Source organism: Marmota monax, unplaced genomic scaffold (genome assembly GCF_021218885.2).
Source record: "Marmota monax isolate L192 unplaced genomic scaffold, Marmota_monax_Labrador192_F-V1.1 WCK01_AAM20220418_F8-fsc00195, whole genome shotgun sequence".
Classification (NCBI taxonomy): domain Eukaryota; kingdom Metazoa; phylum Chordata; class Mammalia; order Rodentia; family Sciuridae; genus Marmota; species Marmota monax.
In genome coordinates, this window is record NW_026691979.1 from 3131529 (window position 1) to 3156696 (window position 25168).

Genomic DNA, 25168 nt, shown 5'->3' on the forward strand with positions numbered 1-25168 from the left:
ACCTCTTCTAAAGTTGAGTTGACCTGCATTGCTTGTGGTCCTTTCTTTCCTTGTCTTTTCATACTGCTCGCGTTTCTTTCTGCTTGGTGAAACTGTTGTGTTTTTGAAATTTTCCCCCTATATATTTATATTGCTCTTGTAAAGTTGAAAAGTCTTCCTTGCAGGGGCGGGCGGCGGCTGTGCTCCTCCTCCAATTGGGGTGATCTGTCTACCCCGCTGATGGGCCGCTGGGCCTGTTCTGCTGGTTGGTCGCAGGTCTGCCTACCTTGCAGGCGCGGGCGGCGGCTCTGCTCTGACCCTTCTCCAATTGGTGTGACGTGTCTACCATGCCCGCAGACCCCTGGGCCTGTTCTGCCAGTCGGCCGCAGGTCTGCCTACCTTGCAGGCGCTGGTGGCGGCTCTGCTCGGCCCCGACTCCAATTGGGGTGTCGTGTCTGCCACGCCGGCATGCCGCTGGGCCTGTTCCACCGGTCGGTCGCAGGTCTGCCTACCTTGCGGGCGCGGGTGGCAGCTCTGCTCTGCCCCTCCTCCAATTGGGGTGTCGTGACTACCACGCCGGCAGGTCGCTGGGCCTGTTCCGGGCGCGGGCGGCGGCTCTGCTCTGCCCCTCTGGCTTGATGACAAAGTGAGAGAGACTTGGGTGTATGTGACTCACTTTCTTTACCAGGAGACAAACTCTCTATTGGTTTTTATTATTTTTTTATTCTCAATTTCATTTCAGTCCGTGATGTTCTGAGGATTATGTCTTTTATTTATTTATTTTTGTATTTGCTAAGACTTAGATTGTGACCTACAACATAGTCTATTTCAGAAAAGGTTCTACTTCTGAGAAGAAGGTAAATTCAGATGTTTGGGGTGAAATATTCTATAGATGTTTTTTAGGTTCATTTGATTTATAGTATAATTTAGGTTTGAAGTATCTATTGATTTTATGCCTGAATGACCTGCCTACTGGAAAGAGGTATGTTGAATTTATGCAATATTTTGTTATTGGATTGGATTCTATCTGAGATTTAATATCAAGAAGTTTTTTTTTGTTGGTTTTTGTTTTATTGTAATTAGATACACCAGCTTTGGGGGCATAAATATTTGTCATCATTATATGTTGGATTGTTCCTTTTTCCAGTATGTTGTGACTTTCTTTGTCTCTTCTGATCAAGTTTTGCTCAAAATCTGCTTTTTCAAATATGAGAAAAGCTACTCCTTGTTTTTTGATTCGATTTGATGGAATTGTTTTTTTCAGCCTTTTACTTTCAGCCTGTAGATGTCTGTGTCAATAAGATGAATCTCTTGCAAATAGAATATACTTAGATTTTGTTGTTGTTTTTTAATCCATTCTACTAAGGTATGTCTTTTAATTCAGGAGTTGAGATAATTTACATTCAGTTTTATATATATATATATATATATATATATATATATATATGTGTGTGTGTGTGTGTGTGTGTGTGTGTGTGTGTGTGTATCTCCTTCTATTTTGATTTGATATACTCAATTCTATCTTAATTTTCATATAATCAATTGCTCTTTCAGGCAGCATCATCCATTTGGTAGCTTTAGGGTATGTTTCTGATTTCTTCTGTGTGTGATATATGTTTAACTCTTTTTATAGTGCTGACTTTTTAATTAATGAAAGTTTTTATTTACCCTTTGATTTTGAAAGAGATCTTTGCTGGATATAGCAATTTTGTATGGAAATTGCTTTCTTTCAGAATATGGAATATCTCATTTCAGGCCCTCTTTGATTTTAAGGTTTGAGTGGATAAGTCAGAAGTGAGTCTTATTGCTCTATTTCTAAATATAACCTGATGTTTTTCTCTTGCAGCTTTTAATGTTTTTTGCTCATTTACTACATTAGGTACTTCCATTATGATGTATCTTGGGGAGGTTCTTTTTTGGTCTTGTCTATTTGGGGTTCTATATGCATTCTGTATGTGGTTGTTCATCCATTTCTAAGCTTAGAAAATTTTCCTGCTATTATTTTACTGAAAAAATCTTAATGCTTATTGAATCTCCAGATTATCTTCCCCTCAATGACTCTCAAACTCTCAAATTTGATCTCTTCAGGTGTTCCCAGGATTTTTGCACATTCTAATGATGATCTTTTTTCCCCTTTATTTTATACTGAGTGTTCAGATTCATATACTCTGTTTTCAAGGCCTAAAGTTCAGTTTTCTATGTAATCTAATTAGTTGATGATACTTTCTAGTGAATTTTTTATTTGATTCACTGTGTCTTTCATTTCTAGGAGTTCTGATTGATTCCTTTTTAGTATCTCCATTTCTATGTTGAAATGGTGTTCCACCTCCTGTATTTGCTCTCTTAATTCATTCCTTCGATCATCTTTTATTTCATTAAACATTTTAATAATCAGTTTTATAGTAGTCCTCTGGAATTTTATTCATTTTCAGATCTGCAGCTTCCTTTGTCAGGGAATTATAAATTTTGAGGGGAGATTTGTTTATCAGTTTTCTCATGTTTTCCGAAGTCTTGGACTTGTCCATCTGTTGAAATGGATTCCTCTTCCTCTTGTATATGTGTGTGTCCTTCAGTGTGCAGTTATCTTGGTACTTTTCTCTGTTTGGATCCCTTGAGTAGATGTTCAAGAGTGCAACTTGATCATTGAGTTAGGATTTTCTCTCCCAAATTCTATGTGTTAAAGTGTTGTTGAAGCTCAGGTGAGGCTAGTTCTTGAATGGAGTGAGATTTGCTTGCACTTCACTGAGTTGTGAGTATAGCTCACCAACAGGATCTCTACTCCATGAACTTGCAGTGTCCAAATCACTTCCAAGCCTCTCTTAAGAAAAGGGGAAATAAGGAATAGAAACAATAGTAGCAAACAATTTAGAGTTTCAGAATAATTGTCCCATGCCTACTATGACATGTAAAACACTAATTGCTACATAAAGAGGATTATTGGGCTGGGCATGGTTCCACACACCTGTAATTCCAGAAATTTGGGAGGCTGATGCAGGAGCATCCAAAGCCCAATGACAGCCCAGCAACTTAGTGAGGCCCTAAGCAACTTAGTGAAACTCTGTCACAAAATAAAAAATAAAAAGGGCCGGGGATGTGGCTCAGTTGTTAAAAACCACTAGTTTCTAGCTCTGGTACAAAAAGAGAAAAAATAAGAGAAATGGTGGGACAGCACCAACAATAAACAGCTGTGAACTACAGCTAACATTCAACAGCAGGTGTCAATTATATCATTACCATATTAATAACCACAATGACATGAAGGGTGGCAATAGGAATTATGTAAACCAAATAGTTCTAAAATAGTAAAATTATAGTTTCCTACATGAAAAGATAATGAGGTAGAAAGACAAGAGAAAGCTTTAAATACTTAAAAAATGAACAAAGGTAAAGCAGGAGAGAGGTATCAGGTGATGAAGATAAAGATGGAAGAATGGAAAAATAACAAAGTAATAAAAGAGATTAAGGGAGGAAGAGGAAATAAGATATTTAACTATTAAAGGAGGAGGAAGTGAAGGAATAATAAGAGGAACAAAAACAAAGGTGAGAAAAAAAGAAAAAAGTCACACCAAAGCAAACCCACATAAAATTTTACCCCTCCCAAGTCAAAAACAAAATCAAAAGCAGGCTGAACAACAGGGCTGGGATATAGCTCAGAGTGCCTGCCTCGAATGCCCAATGCCATGGGTTCAGTCACCAGCACCACAAGAAAAAAAAGGATGATGAACAACAAATGGGTGAAGTTATTAAAAAGTTATTAAAATGAGCCTGGCATGGTGGCACATGCTTGTAATCCTAGTTGCTCAGGAAGCTGAGGCAGGAGGCTCATGAGTTCAAAGTCAGCCTCAGCAAAAGCGAGGCACTAAGAAACTCAGTGAGACCCTGTCTCTAATAAAATACAAAATAGGGCTAGGGATGTGGTTCAGTGGTTGAGGGCCCTGAGTTCAATCACTGGTAGCCACCCCCCACACACAAAAAAAGTTATTAAAATGAAATAAAATCATATGAATACACACACTAGAACCTATCAACACAGTGAGAACACACACACACACGTACGAACAGAGAATGGATAAAGTTTTTTTTTTTTTAAAGAGAGAGAGAGAGAATTTTTAGTATTTATTTTTTAGTTCTTGGCAGACACAACATCTTTGTTTGTATGTGGTGCTGAGGATCAAACCCCGGCCGCACGCATGCCAGGCAAGCGCGCTACCGCTTGAGCCACATCCCCAGACTGGATAAGGTTTTTAAAGAGGAAAAAAATACAAAAATTATTAATGAAAAATGAAAGACTTCTGTTCAGCTTAGGTGGTCAAAACTGTTGGCAGGCATGGGTGTCCATTGCTTATGCTGTTGCACCATTCTTTACCTTTTTTTGGGGGGGTATGTACCCCTTTAATCAAGGCCTTGCATTGCTAAATCTGAACCCTTCGAGTTTCTCACCAAGCTGGCAGCTGGTGTACCTGGAACCTAAGCTGGTTATAGTTGCTCTCTGCTGCCTGGCCTCACCGTGTAGGGTATGACAGACTGGAGAGTTCCAACAGCTGGAGTTTTGTCTGGACTGACAAGGTCAATGCACTCAGAAGCTGGCATTAAGTGCTGCTATCCTTTTGAATTTTATTGAAAGATACTCAAGATTAGATCCATACCCCCTGTTCCTGAGGGTCTCTGCTCAATGCCTAGGTCTCAAGGAAGAGTGTGGAATCCCCTCGCCCCTTCAAGTCTCTCATATTCAACCACCATGGATGTAATTTTTCCACCATCAGGTCTGAAGTGCAGGATTGCCTGTCTGACCAGTTTCTGGCTTCTTCCCAGCTGTTTGCATGGGCTTCCAGCAACAAAGAGAACTCAAGCCTGTCTCCCATTGGTATCCCCAGCCTGGACCTCCCCGAGCACAGTCCTGACTGTGCCACGTCAGTCACAATGGTCCAGCTCACTGTGGATCCCTGTCAACTGGGACAGGATGGCAACAGCTTTTATGAACTCCTGATCACGCATCTGCAGACTGCCACGAGGTCTCTTGCAGATGGTACCTGCTGCAACTTTCCACTGAACAACCAAGAGATTCTGATTATTTTTACATTGTAAACTTGCAGCAGTGTCTTTGGGTCAGTTGTGATCAGCCTCCCTTTCTGCTCCATAGGTTCTTCCAAACCAAATTTATCCCCAGTGTTTTCCACTTTCTGTCTGTGTCACCCCACCCCTCTGCAATGGAATAGTGGTACTATCACTGTCAGCAAAGCTGGCATATCTAAAGTACTATTTCATATTCTATGTTCAAAGCTTTTGCATTTTTCAAATTGTTGAATTTCAGTGAATCCCCTCTGCCACATATCTCTAAGAAGCAATATTGCTGCTGCATGAATCTCAAGTGGTGGAGAGTGCTCTTTCATCTAATCTGCCATCTGACAATTCCCTGAATGCTTTTTTATATGTGCTCTTTGATTCAGTTAGCTAGTATTTTGTCAAGGATCTTTGCATCTAGATTCACCAAGGCCTGTAGTTCTGATGTGTCCTTATGTGCTTTTGGTATATGAGTTATGCTGACCTTAAAAAATATGTTTGGAAGAACTCCATCTTCTTTTTCTTTCTTTTTTTATTTTTGTAAATTATTAAAGGATAACTGGTATTTTTCTTTAAATTTTTGATAGAATTCAGCAGTGCAGCCATCTGTCCTGGGCTTTTCTTTAATGGGAGAATTTCCATGACTGATTCAATCTCATTGGTTGTTATTGATTTGTTCAGAGTTTTTATTCTTTTATGTTTTAATTTTGGTAAGGTATGTTCCCAGAAATTTTTTTTCATTTCTTCTAAGCTATCAAATTTGTTGGCATATAGTTGTTTATAATAATTTCTAATAATTCTTTAAATTTTGTTGTGTCTGATATAATGAATCATTTTTCATTTCTAATTTTATTTATTTGGGTCTTCTCTCAACTTTTTCTTCTTTCCACTAATTTTGGGTTTGATTTTCCTTGTTATTCTAGTTGAGATGCAGTGGTTAAATTGTTTATTTTAGTCCTTTCTGCTTTTCTGATGTAGGTTTTGATTGCTCTAAATGTCCCTCAATACAACTTTAGCTGTGTCTTATAAGATTTTTTTGCAATGTGGTTTCTCCATTTTTATTTATTCATTTATTTATTTTGAGAAAAAAATTAAATGTCTTTCCTGATTTCTTCCATGATCTACTGGTAATTCAAAAGAAAGTTGTTCCATTTCCATACATTTTTTTTTTTTAGTTATCAAACATTTTCTATAATAGATTTTTACCAAAGTTATTTTCTAGCTATCAAAGTGTGACTACTCCTGCTTTCTTTCAAATTCCATTTGCATGGATTGTTTTACTCACTTTCAGTCCATGCATGTCCTTAGAGGTGAAGTGATTTTCTTGTAAGCAACACATGTAGCTGGGTCTTGCTTCTTTTTATACATTTAGTCACTCTAAAGCTTTAAATTGAAACATTTAATCCATTTACTTTTAAACAGAAATGTTTCATCCATTTACTTTTATGCTCAACATGTTTTTGAGTGTAATAAATCATATGAAAAACAAATTTTACAAAGTATAGTAGTTCAACCAATAAAAACATTACTTGATCATGTAATTTAATGCCAGGTAAGTTGATGGTTTGAAAGGGGGCAGTAAATTGTTAAAGGAGGTATCCTGTACTCTGTATAATTATTTAGTGACCTAGCTGTTAGATCCTTTGTTACTTCCTCATCCTCTTTTAAAGTAGTCCTATAAAGGGTCATGCATGGGAGGTTCTTCTCAGCCAGGCCTGTTGCTATTTATAAGACCCAACTAAAACAAATGCATAGAGTAAAGTCAATTAATTTCCCTTCCTTTGCTGCTGAGTTTGGTTGTTTTGAGCTTTTCTCTCTTTTATTCCTTGGATGATCTTCTCAGCAATTTATTTATTTTAATTGTCTTTCTGAAGAATTAGTGTTAGAACTTATATTCTTCATTCTTAATTCAATGTAAGAAAAATATTAAAGATTTAAGGTTGGTTTGCTGTTCTGTTTTCTAAACTTCAGAATTCATTGTTTTGTTGATTGTGTGGAGATTGAGCCCAGGGGCACTCTATCACTGTACTACATGCTCAATCACTCTCCCCTCTCTCCTTCCTTTTGCTTTCTAGAAATTTCCAAGGCTGGTCTCAAATTGTGATCTTTCTGCCTCAGCTTCCTGAGTCACTGGGAATACAGGATTGCCCCATCCCCACCACAGTGTCTGGCAACCTAGTATTAAATATATTTTAATTGTGAGTATGTGGTTTGTAACTGTTAATGTATTGATGATTACTTTTCACTGTAAAACCCTAAAAAAAGGTATGCATAATTGGTCATAGAGATAAAAGAAAAAAGACTAAACGACTATTATGAAGCATGTATATTTTCAGCATTTTGCACATGCTGTTTATCCTCCTAAACCTTCTCATATTTATTCTTATTCCCATTATTACCATTATTAACTTTTATAGGAGTCAGAGTGTTAAAATAATCAAAGAGAGAAAGTAAAATAATCATAAAGCAAGTCCTTGGGTTTGATAATAGGAACACTGGGAGAGAAATAAAAATGGGCACTGATTTTGACCTTTAAAACTGTTAACTAGAACCAAAGTTGTGTCTGGATGCTCCCTCATCTATAAAAATAAAATGAAAGAACTTAATCCCAAACTCCATTTTTGCATGCATTTTAAACACATGTCATACTACTTAGTTACAGTGAATGGAGTTGCAACACAGATTTATTCAGATTTGATCAGCTTTTTTTTCTGTATCATAGATATTAGAAAATAAATATGATTGCCTAAATGCAAGCATTAATTAGATAAAAATGTGAGTGTCAGGGGGGAGATGGAGATTTGTGACAATACATTGTCCTTTCTTTTTGCCTCTTCTAATTTTAGAAAGCATGGTTTGTAATAAAAGTCCAGAAATGCAGGGAAAAAAATCACAAAATTTGGTAGATCGAATCTTCTAGAATGCTGAAACTACAAAATGATATCTAGTCTTAAATCTAGTGTATGATACAAAGTGATACATTTCCACAGGACAAATATTATCAAATCTCTTTCTGCTGTCTGTCAAACCCCTGGACCCCCAAAATGTAACAAAACCCAGTAAAAACACTTTTCCCCCTCTTTTCATGCCCAGGGCATGTATTAAAGAAAACATACTTAGAAGCATTAGGCCAACCCATGGGGACATGTAAACTACTTGAGTTTATTTTTGCTTTTCTATCTCACCCTGCCCCAGCAGAGGCTTCAGGATTTGTTTTAAGAATAGGTGAAGCCTTCCATGGCACTGCTCTGCTCTTCTCTGGGTGCTTGTGGAAACCTACCAGCTGAATTGCACATAATGAGCTTAACACCTCAGACATTTCAGAGGATAGCTTTGGGGGTTGGAATACTTGCCTCTCTAAGTAAGAGTTATCTCCTGTCAGCCTATAGAAATTTCATAGAAAACAGGAAGTGTCAATAGATATGTCATTTAAAGCCAGAGCTCCCAAGATGCTGATTATTCTGTAAATTGTTTCTGACACTTGGTTGTGACCTGCTATGCTTCAGTGCAATCTACAAATGCCCCCTCTTTATAAAACTTTTCTCACCAGCCCACTTTATTCCTGCAGGTACATCCTATTTTACTTTCAATTTGTAAAACCATTCTCAGATGGTCTACACTAAATTGAGCCAGATAATAACTGCTCACTCGGAATAAATGCTACTATGAGTTCTCCTCTAAGAAGTCTCTTATTTTCTTATACTCACAAGTTCAAAATTTTATGATGAAAATCTTCAAAAATGTCCCATGTTAAAATAAGTTTGCAAAATGATCTATTAGCTAGCTCTCACTAATATAAGATAATTAAATAGTATAACAAGTAGAAAAAAGCATTTGTTTAATTATGTTATTCCAAATATAGTTAACTAAACCTTTTCCCTTACACTAAATACCCCAAGCTAAACAGATTAACATCATTTACCATTGAATTTTTAGTAAACACACTTTGGTAAAAAAAATCATGCTGTTGAAAAGTTTTCTAAAATAACTTGTAGAAATTATTTTTTTAATTATATTACCTGATTTGATACTGCCCTATGGTAAAATGGTAATGAAAAATTAAAACATGGTTGAATAATGATTCTGCTCATTGTGTGCATCCATTGAAGAGCTAAAAATTATGATCGGGACAAAACTCTGTAGAACATGATGTAGATGGTCCATTTAGAGCAGCACAACATGGCAGACTTATAATGATAAGCTTAAAAGTAGAAAATTGTTGAAATACCACAGTTGATTCATATGCTTTTATATTCACTCAATGCTGTATCTAGTGTGTGATTTCTGTACACAGCATAAAACAATATAGACTAAATATGAAAAAAATTATTATAGTTTAATTTATAATATTATGTTTAAAATAGTTGAAGACTGGATTACTTATAATTGCTAATAAGAATGCAAAATGGTACAGTCATTCTGGAAAATATTTTGATAATTTCTTACAAAATTATACATACATTTATAATTAGAATATGTGATACTATTCTATATATTAATTTTAGGTAAAGAAAACTTAGAATCCCAAAAAATACATATGTTTTCAGCAGCTATGTTCATAAGGCCCCAAACTGGAAATAAATCAAAAGTTCTTTGATTGCTAAATGGAAACAAACAAATGATACACATATGATGGATCAGGAATAAAAAGAAAATAATTAGTGATACAATAACTAGAGTGGCTGTCAAATGAATTATTTGAAGAAAAGGTAAACAGTTAAAAGTTAGATACTTCATGATTACACTAATGAAAGATGGAGAGAGAAAAACTATAAGGATGGAGAACAAATAGATGGTTGCCAGAAGTGAAGACTAGGGATAAATTTCATCAAAATTAAATAATATAAAGGAATTGGGGGCAATAAGGGGCCTAACCTGTAAATTTTTGTGGTGATAGTTATACAACTCATTTCATTTTTCATAGCTCACAGAATGATTAAAATATGTTTTTTTGGTTTTATGTTGTATAATTTTCTAAAATAAGTATATTAGATAAAATAAATAACAAAATACTAAGTGAATGGAAATCTAACATTAATTTTAAAAGTAACTTTACAACTGATGTGGTGAGATCCTATTAAACATAGTAAGACTATTTAAAAAGTCCACAATAACATATAGCATGATAACTTTTCATAAATGTATGTTTATTACAAATACATTAAATTCATACCAATAAAATTATGGTAATCAAGGAAATTACAAGCATAGTTTACCTCAGTGGATGATAGAGAAATGGTAGAAATGTATGCATGTGATTGGATGAGAATTATTGCCAGTTTTCTGATCTTTGTTTCAAATAGTGATTTGGGGGTTCCTATTGCATTCTTAAATATTTCTATAATACATACTGCTTGAATATATACTATCCTAAATGACAGTATTAAATAGGCAAGTATATACAACTCAGCAATAAATTAATGAAATAGAAAATGTAATTGACAAATTCTTCTCCTAGGCAGTTGAAGCAGAAATTATATAAAACATAAAATGAAGTTATTAAGGAAACAAGAATAAGAAGCTATGTATGTCTGAGGTAATGCCAAGGATTTTAGGAAAGATGATGTATATTATAAAGACACTTTTATTTCTGTGGGTTTTTTATATCCCATTGTTAATTTGCCCCAAACTGTTAATCAAAGAATTATGACACGTTGGTACTTAAAAGAGAAAGTCAATGCATGCATCTTGGGAAGTTAAAGTGCTGTGTGGATAGAGTTCAGAAATCACAAGAAGCAATAGGGTGAGAGCAGCTGAGAATTGAAATCTCAGAGCAGGCATTTGCAATATGAATTAATGAATAAATTCCAACAACCTGCATCCATGTTATCTTCAGAAGTTCAGGCAACCATTAAACTTCCACAGGAAAGAAGTTTGAACTACAAAACTGTGCTCAGCTACTGAAAGCACATTTATTCACAGAAGGCTGTGAAATGGGAGACATCTGGAAGAAATTTGGACTCTCATACCAGGAGACTTCTTGGATAAGACATATTTTAAAAAGACAAATATTTGTCTTTTGACATATGATTTTGAAATTCTGGGGTCTTACAAATATCCATAACAAATTACCTCTATATATAGTTTCTCTGCCCTGGTGAAGAAAATGAGTCATTCAGATTCTTTGTGGACTTTGTAATTCAGGTAATCATTTCTTATTTCTGCAAAGTGTAGAAAGTTTATAGAAGTTATAGAAACGTTTATAAATATCATATTTCCTAATCCTTAAATGAGATACTCTATAGGGTGCCTTTTATTTTCATCTGAGTTCTGAGTTTGTAAAGACTAATATAATTTTGTGAAGATTAATCATCTAGACTTCAAGAATTTGGAAGCCTTGTTGACCATGGTTCTTGAATTGCAAAAAAGGTGCATGGCTCTGATCTCGGCGTCCTTAGCAAGGTCTCCTACATGTGCTGTTTTAAAGAAGGTAATAGTGACAAGCCATGAGATAGGTCCAGGTTGTTTGAAGCTTAAAGCTTGCTGAAGTTTAGAAAGCCATCCTTAAGAAAAAGAATTTTAAATTGCCAATTCAGAACTAATGACAGGGAGCTGAGGGCCTCTAAGCTTAGCCTTCCTTATTTTCACCGGAAAATGAATAGTATTTGTATTTAAAATGTTTCCTCCCTTAAGACCACACGAGGGCGCCATAATCCCAGTAGACTTAGTTTGGTCTCCGGTGCTTTCATGGGTTTATGCTGAAAGGAGAGCTCATTTCCGTCTGCTTATCCACCACATAATTTGTCAGAATTTTGCCCAAGGGGATTGAATTTCCTTTTCACTTTTCTATAGTTTATCTGCAACAGATCAGGAATTTAAAATTTATATTATAAGGTTTTATGTCCCCCCCCCTTTTTTTTTTTTGGCTTTTGCTGTACTTAGGAGTGGTCTGAGAGGCAGTTCACCACTGAGATGCAACCCCAGTCCTTTTCATTTATTATTTATTTTTGAGACAGGATCTTGCTACCTTGATGAGGATCTCCCTACATTGCTAATGAGGCTGGGAACTTGCTATCCTCCTGCCTCAGTCTCCTGAAGTCACACTCACTGAGTTTACAGGCATATCTTTTATTTTTACATGTATGTATAATATTTTTGTCACTAAGCAAACTGACTCAAGCTAAACCCAGTCTAGAGTTAAGAGTCCTTATTAGGACAATAGATATTTACTTTAAAAATATTTTTAATTTATTTTATTTATTTTTAGGTATCAGGGATTGAACTCAGGGGCACTCAACCACTGAGCCATATCCCCAGCCTGATTTTGTATTTTATTTAGAGATGGAGTCTCCCTGCATTGCTTAGTGCCTTGCCCTTGCTGAGGCTGGCTTTGAACTTGAGGTCCTTCTACCTTGGCCTCCCAAGCCATTGGAATTACAGGTATGCACCACTACACCCAGCAAAAAGAAATTTATTGTAATGTGTAATTAAGGAAAACCAAATGTGATAAGAATTTTTCTTTCTCTATACTTCATGTAACACTTCTTTTTAAACTATTATTTAAAGTCTAACATATGCTTTGAACAATTAAGAAGGGGAAAAGGACATATAATATAGTGGGTCAGAGAAACAATAACCACACCCCCAAAAATGTAAATTTGAAAGTGTGACAATTGCTACAAAGGAAAATGCCTAATATTTTGAGACCCTATATAGGAAGATTAATCAGAAATTACTCACTTCAAGAAATGCCTAAAGCAGGTAATTTTACTGAAATATTAAGGATTTGGTAGCACCACATAGTTGGAATCTAATGTAAAGAAGAAGGGGAAAGTAGAACAGCAGAAGGAAAAGTCCTATGCTTATACTGACAGTGGTTTTCAGAAACCAGTTGTTTTAGTCAGTTATTTCACTGCTGTTACTAAATGACCTGAGCAGCACAACTGTAGAAGAAGAAGAGTTTATTTGAGAGCTCATGGTTTCAGAGGTCTCAATTCATATATAGTGGGCTCCATTTCTTAGGGCTCCAGTTGATTCAGGAACTACATGGTAGAAGAGTGTGGCAAAGGGAAGCAGCTTATGTAATGATCAGGAAGCAGAGAGAAAGGTCTCCACTTGCCAGATACAAATATATACCCCAAAGCCATGCCAAAATTCCTACCTCCTCCAGTTTTACCCTGCCACTCAGTTAATCCCTATTAGGGGATTAATAATATTAATAATCACTGATTAGGTTAAGAATCTTATAACCCAACATTTATCCTCTGAACCTTCTTGCATTGTCTCACACATGAGCTTTTAGGAAACACCTCACATCCAAACCACAATACCAGTGCTGGAGCATGCTCAGAACCCTCCTACAAAATAACAAGTTACTTCAACTTCTACCATCCACCATTAAGGAAAAAAATTGTACAATGATCACTCTGCCTCCCTGGATTTTGGAAGAAACATATTCAAAAACTGGGAATTTTGATAAATCTAGTTTTTAACCAGCCCCAGGGCAAGAAGAGGTTTATAGCAGGTCCCAGCTGTGATCAAGCTACCCTCTTCTTTGGCAATATGACCATGCATATACCATACCACATCAGCTATCTTGAATAAAGAGTGAACCATAATAGGAGAGTTTTCATGCAGATCCTTTGCTTTAGACAAGGTCACAATATTTTTAACAGAGTAACATCTCTTAGCATATTATATTTGGTGCTAATAGAAAAAATACCTCTAACCGCTGAATATCAAATGACTATGTGGCCAGAAGATCCTATTAAGAACAAGTACTATTAGATCCATCTTTTAGTCAGACAGACCCAGAATGATCTCATGGTAAAATAAAAGTAGGATCTATGAGGTCCAAAAATGTCCAAGGTCAAGGTTAATAGAATAAATAAATGACCAAGACTCTCATGATACTTACCTCCTTTGTTCTGATACCTAATCCTTGGCACAACTTATCTATAGCTTCATGGAGGTTTCTTATTGCTAGCTGATAGAGGAGAAAAAAGAAAAAGCACAATTACACAATTTGGTTATCAGGAGGGAGCAAGTTGAAAATTGCATCGATATCCCACTGCTAATCTTCAGCCCACTTCTAGAGTACACATGAAAGAATCAGCACTTCCAGTCATCCTATTTGTGTACAGACAGAAGTGGCCCAAGGAAAAAAATTACATTGACTCTTGCATATTGGAAATGTTTAACCAGTTAGCCAGAATCCTGGAATGAACAAGATTGACGAACCAAGTACACAAAGAGACATGTATGGGAGTTGGAACAAACTATGAGGCTGTATTTAATCACATGTGGTTGTCAAGCAAAGGAAATTCATTTCAAAGAGGCACTACAAAAACAAAGTGGTTAGGATATCTTGACCAGGAAATTCCAGCTCAGCTCTCCTCTGACCTTAGTGATGCCAGCCCATTAAGGGGCTTTTGAGAAAAAAACACAGTTGCAGAGGTAGAGACTATGCCAATAGCATGGACTTCCTCTTACTGTCTCTACTTCCTGTCACTCAAGCTGACCTAGCTATTTCTGCAGCTGAATGTCTGATCTGCCCTCAAAGTCAACAATTCTGAGTTACCAATATAGCAAAATCCTTCCACAAGACCTACTAGACACCTGGTGGGAGGTGGATCATATCACACCCATCAATTCTAAAAAGGGCATTGACTCATATTGACTGGAATTCACTTATGTTCAAGGTATAAATTTTCTTTTATTGTCTCTAATATTTCAGCCAGCACTACTATCTAAGGGATTGCAAAACATCTAATGTACCAAGATAGGATCTGGTGTAGAATTACCTGAGAAGACTAAGGGATTTATTTATTTATTCATTTTAGTAAAAAAATCATGTGATATTCTATGAACATGGGATGGTGGTTTTGCCATATATTGGTTGTACCACTTAGCACATCTTTCCAGAACCCACCCAGCTTCATGGAATGATGAAACACCTTTCTGAAAGTACAGCTGAGATGCCAAATTGGAGATGACACCCTAATGAATGGTACATTATCCTTCAGTGTATGGCATATATTTTAAACCAGTGGCCATTATGTGGTAGCATGTCTCAAGCAGTAGAATATGTTGTTCCTGAAATCAGGGTATGGAAGTAGAAATGGCTTTGTCATCCTTAGCCTAAATTTTTTCTTTCTTTCCAGAAGTTTAGACTCTGTGGGTTTAAAAGTCCTGGATTCCACATGAGAAATGCTTCCACCAAGAAATATAACAAGAATTACTTTATAGATAATATACATAGAGAACAGCAGGCAAAAAGGGAATCACTCCTCAGGCAGGGGCAGATGATTGACATTGATAATTATGAGGCAGTGAAGAAGAGCTGGTGAGGAACACATGTGGAATTCAGATGTCTCCCTAGAGTGTCCCTTCATACTCTTGTGCTGAACTGTAACTGTAAATGGACAAGTACAGTAGCCTTGTCCAGACAAAGGCATGAACTCAGAAACCTTAGGGATAAGGGTTTAGCAAATTCACCCCAATTGCTAGTTATGGGGAGGAGAATTCCACAGGAATGACCCTAAACAGTAGAATCAGACACAAAAACTTTGACTCTGCTTTGTATACAACTAGAGATATGAAAAATTGTGCTGTATATGGGAATATGTAAAATGCATTCTGTGGTCATATATAACAAATTAGAATAAATAATAAATTAAAAAACAATTGAATCATGACAAAGATAAAATTTTATTGACAATGTAATACATGAGCTTTTACTTGTTAAACATGCAAAATTTCTACCAATCTCTGTAGATGTCACTGTGATGAGCTACTGTTGGGGTTTGAGTGTGCAGAGTATAGCTCCCTCAGGCCTGACATTTTGCAAGAGCTGTGGTTGTGATTTAGGTCAGCTGAGGCAAACCTCAGTTAGGAGGAGGAAAAGTTCTCTTCCCCTTATCGCAAGTCACAGTTCTGCATGGTTTGGCCAAGAGGAAGAAGCTTCCTGCATACTTATCCTGGGAACAGTACATTCTGAAGAAACAAATGCATCCTCAGGGGATTAGATAATGTCTACAAAGAACTTTAGGAGGGTACTTATCAAATAAACAGGAACGATTTGAATTTAGCTCTGTGTATCCGCTGAGGCATGATATTTGGGCAATGTGGGTAACGTGATATTGAAGAATTGCTTGCTTTGTTGGAAGAAGTAGATAAAAGGAACTTGCAAATAAACCTCAGCATGCAGTTGCAATTGCTGCCTTTGCTCTGCATCCCCTGTGTCCTGGTTATTTCGCGACCCTTACCCAGGGACCCGAACGCTCTAGACGTTCACAAGCTACCTCACTGATTTTGAACTAAAGGAAAAATAATGTACTCTTATTACAGAAGTAAACAAGGTGATGGGAGAGAGAGAGAGGGGTGGGGAGGGAGAGAGAGTCTTATTTTTCTTCCAGATTTTATGGCTACCATGCAATATGGGTGGTGGAGATAGGAACTGACAAGAATCAATTATAACCTTAGAACTACCTGTAACATTTGGTGCTATGTAGTTCAACCCACTAGACTTCCCTCATAGATTTTTCTGGAAAGAGTGACCAAGAAGGATCCTGGACAAACTGTGCTTATATGAAGTATACTTAACATTAAAAAGCAAGTACAGCCAGGTAGAAGGAAAGATAACCTGTAGTAGGAATGACAGACATCTTATTCTTTTTCCAGCAGTGGCACCCATCCCCCAGATGCCTCCAATGTTACCTAACAATGATTCACAGATGTGTAATTCATTGGAGAACTGCTCTCAGATAAAACAACTTCACCTGTCAAACTATAAATGATCCCACCCAGCCCCACTTCCTCTTCAGTGAGCAGACCTCATCCAAAGAGTGGTGATCCAGGGTATAAAAGGCTATTTGCTTCAAAAGGGAACTAATTCTGGGATGTAATTTTTGTCCCATGACTTCTCTTTGGAAGTAAATTAAAATTGTGCTCTGCTGAGACTATATTTGTTTAATATTTTAATCCTTACCCACTCCTGACTTACTCAGTCTTCTTCAGAGGCACTTCCTTTCAAGAAATCACTTGATTTTATCTGCCTCTGCTTCCAGAGAACCAAAGTAAGACAATCAGTGAATTGAATGCATTTCATGTATTAATATAAATGATATTTGCTCTTAGTTCTGTAATATTTTATTTACGCATTCTGGTTTTAAAGAATTTTGTTTGTACAGGTTTTGCTACATAGCTTGCTTTACTTTGATGTGTGAGGTGACAATCTAAAAGCTTGAATTTTTATTGGGTTATGATGGGTTAGCATCCTAAATTTTACACTTACTACCTTATAAATACTGTTTAACAAAACAGGTGATTATCAAAATGTGAATATATCTTCTTCCCCATCTCTTTTCAATTTTCTTATTTGGTCCTGTAGTTAATTAAATCTATGCATATAGCCAGTATTATTCCTTTATTTTTTGATTGGTTTCAAGGTTTTCTCTAGTAACTTCTTCATGAAGGGCTCACAGAAACTAAATTTCTTGAGGTTTTACATATTAGATTATTCTTTTCTTTATATGAAATTGACAAGGAGTGGTAGACTTTTATCTTAAAGACTTTATAAGAATTGTTTCATTGTCTTCAAGAATTGAATGCTGCTCTGAAGAAATCTAATTAAATCCTTGTTCTGTTTTCTATTATTGGAGATTTGATCTCTGTCTAGATACAAAAGAGTCCTTGCTTCCTGTGTGAAGCTAATCAATTCTTCTAGGACCTGCCACCACTTACTCTGATTTTTATGGCTTCTTGTTATTTGTACTCAGTGTGTCCTGCCAATCTGAAGATTCAATTCTTGTTTTATTTCTAGATTTTCTTATGTACACACACAAGGACACACATGGCACATGCGCATATACACAAATATACAGGTGTTTATTTTAATCATTCTTGTCTGAACTCTCACTATCTAAACTCAGGAATAAAAGATCAACATTTAAAAAAAAGATTTTGGCATCTTAATGTGACATTATAATTTATGGTGATTATATATTTTTTTCTGACTTGCTCTATTCCTGATATATAGCTCCTGAAACTCTTGGTATGGGCTGGAGTGTAGTTCAGTGGTAGAGCACTTTGACTAGCATGCACGGGTTCTGGGTTTCATCCCTAGCACTGCAAATTGGTGTGGGGGAGGATAATTGCAGCATGAGATTTTTGGAGACAAAACTCCAAAAATGTTAATGAGATGAATAGTTACTGGCAACCCTTAGATGTTTCAGAATGAGTCAGGCCACCAGATAGACCAACATATAAACTGGACTCTTAGGACTTTTGATTTCACTGTCCAATATCCATAGAGGAAGAAGAACTGAAGTTTAAATTGATCACCAATGGCCAATGATTTAATCATTTATGCCTATGTAATAAAAATTCTATAAAACCCAAAAGAACTGGATCTAGAGAATTTCCAGATGGCTAAACCTGGAGGGTGATGTGCCTGAATAGAAACTGGAGCTCCATTCCCTTTCTCCTGTACCTTATGCTTTGTGATTCTATCATTTGATTATTCACCTGTATCCTTTTTTATATCTTTTATAATAAGTAAGTGTATATTAAATGTTTTCCTAAGTTCTATGAGCCACTCTAGCGAATTAATAAAACCTGAGGAGGCAGTCAAGTGAACCCCAATTTTTAACTGGTTATTCATAAGCACAAGTTGCATGCTATACTTGCCATGGTCATCTGAACTGGGGACAGTCTTGCATGGTGGAGCCGTCAACCTGAAGGATGTGACACTATGTCCTGGTGAAGACTGTCAGCATTTAAGTGAAGTAAAGTATACTCAGCTGGTATCCACTGGAGAATCTGCTACAGAATCTGATGCAAAATTGTGTCTGGTGGGGTAAAGTCCCATTGTGCATTTTGGTGACCATAGAGGAAGCAATCTAAGATAAATGCATTCTAAGAAGTCAGTAGGAGACACAGTCTGGGGTATTTTTTCTATTCACTCAAGAACAGAATGGTTTCAAATATTAATTGTAAAAACACACATTCTTGTATAGATTTATTCTGTTGTTTTTTCCTTCAGGGGTACTGAATTATAAATGTGAAATTTCTTTTATCATTCATATGTAACATCTTTTCTGTAAGTCTCCATCTTATTTTGCTCCTCTTTCTTAGTTCTAATCAAATGACCCTTATGTGTGTTTAGAAGCAGCACTTCTTATTTGTGTTTTTTTTTTCTTTTTTGCTGCATATAAAGTGGGTTTATGATAAAATGGCTTCCAACTTATTTTCACCTGATGAGACAGAACAGCCCCCCACACACAATTTACAAGACCCAGGTTGCTTACAGGTTAAGCATCAAGGGTCAACAGAAGCCTAGGATATATTGGTGCAGGGAAGCTGCATGGGGTGGATGAAATCTCACTGGTGTCTGTCCCATTTGCTAAATAATCCAAAAGAGCAGTCACCCTGGCTTTCATACCCCAGGGATATTGATTAACTAGGCTAAAACATTGCAAACCATCCTGTTTCTAGGGGCGACTGAAGCAAAACCAGTCCCTCTTTATTTCAGAATTTTTCATTCTGGCACATTCTACAGTTATTCTTGAGCAAGGAGCAGGGAGAAATGGGTCTGTCCAAGTCACCTGGAGAACTATCCGGCCATAGTTTATGCGATTTTATAACTTTTCCCTTCCATGTCTTTCCTAAACCCCTGAGAAAGGATTTAACATCCACCTGCACCACACACACACACACACACACAATGAAACAAGGTCACAAAAAATTCTTTAGTCAAGGAAAGTTGAGGTGTGAAACTTTAGTCACTGAGGTCACTCTGGGGTAGCAGGGTAGGTTTCTGCAGACTATCTGATGCCATAAATATAATAACCCCAGTAAAAGCCTCTTCCTTCTTATCACAATTCTTATCTAAAACCAATGCAATCTTAATAAATCATGTCAAACTGTTGTAAAGTCTTTGTTTTGTTCTTAACCTACAGAAATTCAGACCTCTAGGCTGTCACTCGAGAGAGCACTGATTCTAGGTGACAAAATTCATTCTCTGCTGAAGACCATCCTCAGTTTGGTTCAAGTAAATGGTTCTCCTACTTAGTGTTCTTCAACTTTCCCAAAGTAAGAGCTTGGAAACCTTATGGCTTACATTTCACCTCCCTTTGCTATCAAAACATCTTTTCCCTAAATTCCTTTTCCTTTGCTTTGAACTCTTGTTCTAGAATAAAACTATTTTTTTGTTAATTATTTTGACTTATCTTTCTTTTTTTCTTTTTCTTTTTCTTTGTTAGTACCAGGGATTGAACCCAGGAGTGCTTAACAACTGATTCACATCCCAAGCTTTTTTTATTTTTTATTTTGAGACACAGTCTCATTAAGTTGCTTAGGGCCTTGCTACATTGCTGATGCTGACTTTGAACTTGTGATCTTGCTATCTCAGCCCCCTGAGTCTCTGAGATTACAGGTATATGCATGCACTATGGCTGGCTGGACTTACTACTACTACTATTATTATTTTTTATTTATCTAATTATTTTTTGTAGAATCTTAAGTCACTGACTTCTTTTTTTAAACACAGCATTTAAATTATTGACTTTTCTCTCAAGAACTGCTTCAGTCACATTTCAGGAAATTTCTCATGTTGTATTATCATTATCATTTTGTTTGTAAAATTTTCTGATTTTCATTATAATTTCATGCCTTGTGGGTTACTTAGAAATATGTTGCCTAATTTCTAAATATTTGGAGGGTTCCTAGATATCTGCTGTTATTCTCTAGTTCCACTGAGGTTAGAAAGCATACTCTGTATGATTTAAATTCTATTCAATTTATTAAGTCTTTTCTTTTTCTTTTTTCTTTTTGTATGACTCATTATATGAGCCAACATGGTAAATTTACAATGCATTGAATGTAAATTTACAATTTTACATTAAAATATATTTTGTAGTTGTTGGGTATAGTATTCTATAATTATTATCTAGGTTGTAGAATATAGAATAATGACCCCTAAAGATGTAAATTTCCTAATCACCAGAATCTCTGCCTATGTTAAAGGAGAATTGCTGATGACTATAAATTAAGAATGTGGGATGGGGAAACTAACCTGACTTATTTGTTTGGGTCCGATAGGAACACAGTGATGTTTATAAGAGGAAAGGCATAGGATCAGAGAGAGGAAAAACAAAACAATGTGATGACAAAATCAGAAGAGTCTGAATATACCAAATTCTGAACTTTGAAAATACAGAGAAGGTCTTCTGGAATTTAGAAAAATGCATTATCCCACAGAGCCTCTAGGGGAAGCACAGCCCTGCTAGTTCCTTGATTTTTGACCCAGTAGAATCCATTTTGATGTTCTGTCCTCCAGAACTGTAGGATAATAAAATCAATAGTTTTAAGCCACCAATTGGTGATAATTTGTATAGAAGCAGTAGAAACTAATGCACAGGGTAAGGTGATTGATAGTGTTGTTCAGATCATCTCTAGCTCACTGTATTTTTGTCTGGTTCTCTCAATTGCTCAAAGAGGAGTGCTAAGTTTTAGAAGTGCATTTTTGTCATTTTTAATTCTGACAATCTTTGCTCTCTGTATGTGGAAGCTCTGTTATTAAGCACATACATATTTGTGTATTTACACCACAGACTCTATCTTGAGCAGCAAATAGTATCTCAATTTAATTCTCTTATGTTTCACTAGAGTTTTTCCCATCCATGCATGTTTTGGGGGACAGCCAGAGAAATATGGAACATATACAAACAATCGGGGCTTCTATTCTCTGGCTCTCTTCTTTCCAGGATCTCCACCTCAATTTCCAATACCTGTAGTTGCTCTTTTTACCAGGACCCTAGGCCTGCAACCCTGCTGATATTCTGAGAGGGTTTGGTTGTCCACCAACAGAGAAAATAAGTAAATGATATAAAAAGAAAATTTTAATTTAATCATAGTTTGCACAGAACTGGAAAGGTTGCTAACCTACTTTCTTCAGTTGTATAGGAATTCTATGATTTATAGAAAATCTAGTTACAGGTTAGTTCAGTAGTTTCTAACTACTTAAGCTTATGTTTCCTTTTAACTGTTTACATTGAATTGAACTTTGGTTTACTTATGTAGGAGATCAAGTGGTCTATTGAACTCCCAATTAATAATTTTTCAACAAATCTCATCATAGAGGTTCTACCCTCATTACTTATTTAATTACTTTGTAAAGGTCCCACCTTCAAATTCATCAAATTCCCAGTGTGATTTGAAATATGATTTGTGGGATGTAGGGAGCACAGACATTCTGTCCTCAACATATGTTAAAGGATGGTTACTTCAGTATCTGCATAACTGGGGAGATTGTAAAATTATGCAATTGTTTGTGCATAGTTATATATGTAAGCATCCAAAGGTTTCCAGGATAAGATGCAATTTGTAAACTTTGACTCTGGAGATGACAATTCAAAATTCCTCTAAATTAAAGCACACATTTTATAACCCCTAGTATTTATAAGGCTTCCATAATATTTTCTCTTATAAAGTAAGTCCTACATATAAATAAAAGCTGAATACAGATAGTTCCTGGCTTGCTATGGTTCAACTGACCTTTACCCTCTTCATTCTGAATGTTGGATATATCCACTGGATAATATGCCTCTATTAAAATATTATGTACTCTTGGCTGAAGGGAAAAAAAATCTCTTCTTCATCTCTTTTCACAGAGAGCACTGTCATCAGAAAGTTAGACTTGAGAATCTAAAAGAGTTCATGGAAAAATTTCACTCCCTCAATAGTCTATCATCTTTAGGACGGTATGGAAACTAAATGTATGCAGTAGACACCATGATTTGCATTTTGATATTCTCCCAGGGTAGCAATGTGCAGTGCAGTACTTTCTTGTGATGCTGGCAAGCAACAGGGAGCCTCAGTTCCTGGGAAGCACCGACACATGGGTAAACACTCATACTGTGTTGCCAATAAGCTATATGAACATTCAATGTATGATCATAGAATGGGCTTTACTTTCAATGGTTTTGCCCACCCATAGGCGAATAGAAGTGTTCTGAGCACATTTAACAGAAACTAGGCTAAGCTATGATATTTACCAAGTTAGGTATACTAAATGCATTTTTGACTTCATGATAATTTTGGCTTATAATATTTTCAATTTAATTTAATCCAGAGTTGAAAATATCTGGATATAATCTTATTATAAGATGAGAAACTTCTTTACCTTGAGAACTGAAGAAGAGAATCACTTTGTACAAATTTGAGCTCATCCCTGTAAGATTATTATCGTGGAGCAGAATTCAATAGGAGTTTATTTCCTGATGAAGGTAAATCCTAAAGCACAACACATCAAGCAACTGAGACCTTAAATTGATTCTCTTCTTCTGAATAGCCTAGAAATCAATGTCTTTCATAGATCCTGGTTCAGGTAGAGAGGGTCAGGGATAAGCTAGAATGTCCAAAATTTCCAAGTGAGAGTATAAAGGCTACAAATGTGTACTTGCTAGACCTAATCCTGATTCATTCATTTATTTTATTGAATTAAATTAATCTTCTCTTTGAATAATTGCATTTAAATTTTATAATCCTTACAAGGAGAAGATTAAGTAAATTACATTAATATTAAAAAGACATAAAAATATTTTATCTTTTTCTCAATAACTTAAAAAAAACTTGCTTCTCATGTGACACACATCATTCCTTAAAAATAATGGAATATCTGTCCAACTGCAAATTGTTTTTCTTGGCTGGAATTTAGTACAGGTTGCAATGGCCTTTCTTCTCTGCCAAGAAAAATATATTAAAATTAGTACTTTTTAAAAAACTTTGAACTTAATTAAAAAATGGATTAAGACAAAATAAAATCAGCCTAGAATGTAGTAAAAATCAGGCTGTGCTAAAAAGTACAGTTTGGGGAAAGTGTACAATTTATTCTTCAGTAATAGTTACTACTTTATGAGCCTCTTCATTTACTTAGGCTAAATTATGAGTGCTATCTACTGTGGGTGTCTGAAGAATTTACTGTGATAGATGCCAGATAACCTCATTTTGATTTCATTTAAATTATTCTTAGGGTTGCCCTAAGCCAGTAGGAAAATGAAGACTTGTAATCCTATAAATATCTAATAATTATGATTTTTGAGAAATATACATCCTGGAGCAAGTGAAGAAATGCTGTGCTGACTTGGTGATGAGATATAGCAGGGCCCAGGATAAAGCCTGCAGGATGTTTTTACATTTCCTGCACTGCTACATCCTCTGAATTTTCTAGAAGTACTCCTTAGGCTAAGCCATCCTGGTAAATTCTAGTAAGTACCTTGCCCCGTAATTGATAGACAGTTGGTAATCAATATATGTCATTTGTCTTCCTCCAGATTTATGTAATTTAATCAATTTAGTCACTGTTAAAATAGATATATTAAAATATTTGTTCTACACTGAAGATATATAAGAATAAATTTTATTTAAAGTAATTTTAATAAGCAATATTATGCAACTGTGAGTAAAAACCTTACCCTTAAAAATGACATGAAACAGCCAGCACCAGACTTACAAGAATCAATAACACACCTTTGAGAATATTCCCTAAAGAAATACTCACACAACAGTGATTCATTACAAAACTGTAATGTGCTGTTGAATAACTACTCAAATTTGGCCCAGCATTCTTCACATGAAGTGAAATCTTTGCAGAAGATGAGCCAGGTGACTCAAATCAAAATTTCTGCTGAATCATGAGCCTGCTGCTACTGTTGTTTAGAGGCCTTCTGACAATTTTCACTTTACTGCAAAAAAGAAAAGCCATTTTTCACACAAGTCAGAAGCCACAGGGGCAGCAAGCTAGTAGAGAGTAAAATATGAACATATTTTTTGCTTAAGCTTGTCCTATGAACATTTTCAACTCATTTGTGCAAGGCAGATGTATAGGCTATGCACTTTTTTTTTCTATTTTCTATGCTTTTCACAACCTCAGAGGTGAGTTCAGCTTACCCATATGTAGTTATATTCTTACCTGCACATTATTTGAGGAGAAATATTCACCATTCACACTTCAAATTTCTGAAATAATATCAACCACTTTTTTTTGCATTTGTTTTGGTGCAATAAAAAATTTTCATTTACATTTAATGGTTCCATCAACAAATTGCAATGATCTTTTAAGCTGAATTTCAAACCTGACCTTCATTTAATGAAATTATGCTTCCTGTTTTGTTGAGATCCACAGCCT

The 25168-nt window shown here is 35.9% G+C and overlaps 1 long non-coding RNA gene across 1 annotated transcript; it reads right to left on the bottom strand.

Moving 5' to 3' along the window:
• Positions 1–1468: 1468 nt before the first annotated feature.
• Positions 1469–25168, bottom strand: LOC131424282 (uncharacterized). The gene is made up of 3 exons (XR_009227048.1): positions 24953–25168; positions 13898–13966; positions 1469–2797 (listed from the first exon to the last, which is right to left on the bottom strand). It is a non-coding gene; the product is annotated as an uncharacterized LOC131424282 (long non-coding RNA).